The sequence below is a fragment of the Sinocyclocheilus anshuiensis genome, unplaced genomic scaffold (genome assembly GCF_001515605.1).
Source record: "Sinocyclocheilus anshuiensis isolate Anshui unplaced genomic scaffold, SAMN03320099.WGS_v1.1 scaffold1552, whole genome shotgun sequence".
Lineage (NCBI taxonomy): Eukaryota > Metazoa > Chordata > Actinopteri > Cypriniformes > Cyprinidae > Sinocyclocheilus > Sinocyclocheilus anshuiensis.
The window spans coordinates 235,877-238,202 of NW_015554178.1; the positions used below are offsets into that span (position 1 = coordinate 235,877).

A 2,326-nucleotide genomic window follows, 5' to 3' on the forward strand; every position below is an offset into this window, starting at 1 on the left:
AGCTTTCTGACAAGATGCGCATTAAATATCGCATGCGATTTATCGTGCAGCCCTAGTCTTAAATGAACGTAAACAGTGGAGAAAGAAATCGCACGTGCATCATTATATTGGATCTGTGCATTCGGTCTTAAAGGGGCAGCCGCCTATAAATACCTGCTGTTTAAGCGCCACCTGCTGTCAGAGAGTGACATTTGCGTCTCATTCAGCCCGTCTGCTGTTTTTGTTTCGTTCAGATTTTTTACGTAGTATCACAAAGCTAAAGTCAGACCATTTTGTTTTTGTTTCAAATTTCTACATTTTAAAATCTAAATAACATGTATGCAGCATCTTTTTTGGATCGTGATTAAAATACACAGGCAAAACCTTAGTTTACTTGCATGGAGACATTTATTTGAATTATTTATTTATTTGATTTGGGATTTGTTTTAAATTTTAGTTAGTAAAGTTAGTATATTGTTTGACATTTTCAATTTCACAAAGTAATGTGCAGCCTTTTGGTCTGAGAAATAACAAAAGAGTAGTAAATTGTTCTTTAAATAATAAGTGTTACTTAAATAAAGAACCATATTATTTTTTTGCTCATCTGAAAAATTATCCGATCTGTGACTCAAAATGTGATATGATAATGTAATATATTCCGAACCATGAGATTTGTGATCCGTTGCACCCCTACTCTCTTGACTTGTTATTTGAAGAAAAAATACAATATCTTTTATTGGGCTAGTTAAATTCATTTTTGGGCTACCAAAATCTGAAGAATGCCTGCCCGAAGGGCTGCCAGGGATTTAGAAATTTTGCGTGCCCTGTAGATCATGATAACCACAGGTACAGCACCTCACTACAATGGTAAAAAGTAGCCTAACTATATGGTTCCAATAATATTTGCTATGAAAAACAGTAACCTGAAGACATTCAGTATAAGTACAAATGCACAACAAACAACTGATATGACTTAATAACAAAAATACTGTGGTTATATTCCATTACTCCTTTAATATATTTAGTACATTATTAATATAATAAAATTCAATATGAATATTCGGTCACACTTTAAATTAGGTGGCCTTAACTACTATGTACTTACATCAAAAAATAAGTACAATGTACTTATTGTGTTCATATTATATCGCAAAACACTTTTGCTGCTATTGAGGTGGGATACGGGTAAGGTTAGGGATAGGTTTGGTGGTATGGGTGGTTTAAGGGTGGGTTAAGGTGTAAGGGATGGGTCAACCGTGTAATTATAAATGTAATTATAGAAATTAATTACAGATGTAATTACATAGGTATTTTTAAAAATATAAGTACAATGTAAAAACATGTATGTACACAATAAGTGCATTGTATCAAATGATTAATTTAAATGTAAGTACATAGTAGTTAAGGCCACCTAATATAAAGTGGGACCAAATATTCAACTTTTCTGCCACAATACCATGGTTTGGCTTTAAACTAGTTTAAATCGCACACCTATGTGATTTGTAATGGATAACTCTGCGCTGAACTCGAGCGCGATCACTAGATCTCACAGCGCTGTTTAGTGGTCTCGTGATCGTGACTGGTCAGTGTAGTAAATACATTTGCTGTAGCTCATACTAGTGCTGGGCGGTATACCGGTTCATACCGAATACCGGTTTTTATTTTTGTTACGATATGAATTTTGAAAATACCGCAATACCGGTATATGTCACTTAATCAACGTTCGGAACGCGACACTGTTTGAAAGGGGTGTTGCACTGTGGTGAGGGAACAGCTGTATGTGTTACTAAAGCCCTATTCACAGGGGATTAGTATTACGGGGTGACCTCCAATCATTTGTAATAATTGCGGAGGTTGTCTGTAATCTTAATCCCGTGCGAATCGGCCATGTCTGTAATTTGTAAAGTAAAAATTCCCCCGCAAATGACCTTTTCGCCGAACACCGAGGTCCTGTGATAATATTAGTCTCGTGCGAATCGGCATCTCTGTGATTCGGCCAGCATTTGGCGGGTCGCATATCATTTTTCGAGGTTTTTGTTTGCTGTGCGCCTTTTTATCCATCTTTCGCGAAGAATGGAGCTGCGTTGGAGTGTTTGATAGTATTTTGGGTGCTGTCATCATATCGCTACACCATACAATTTGCAGAAAGAGAAAGCTGAGAAGGTTTTGAGGTTAATGTGTTACAAATAAATCAAGCATAAAGATTGAAGGGCTTAAATGTGAAAGTTCCGAAACTAAAGCTGTAGAACTAATAGAACGTGATGACGCAGAAGAACTCATCCACAATATCCACCGCCCCCTGCCATCAGCTCCCGCGTCTCACACACACGAGCGCGACTTTAGCACT

General features: G+C 36.9%; 1 protein-coding gene across 1 annotated transcript in view; it reads right to left on the bottom strand.

Annotated features, from left to right (window-relative positions):
- The window catches only part of LOC107670950 (serine/threonine-protein phosphatase 2A 65 kDa regulatory subunit A beta isoform-like), a 27,099-nt gene that overhangs the window by 13,895 nt on the left and 10,878 nt on the right, over positions 1-2,326 (bottom strand). The window lies entirely within an intron of this gene.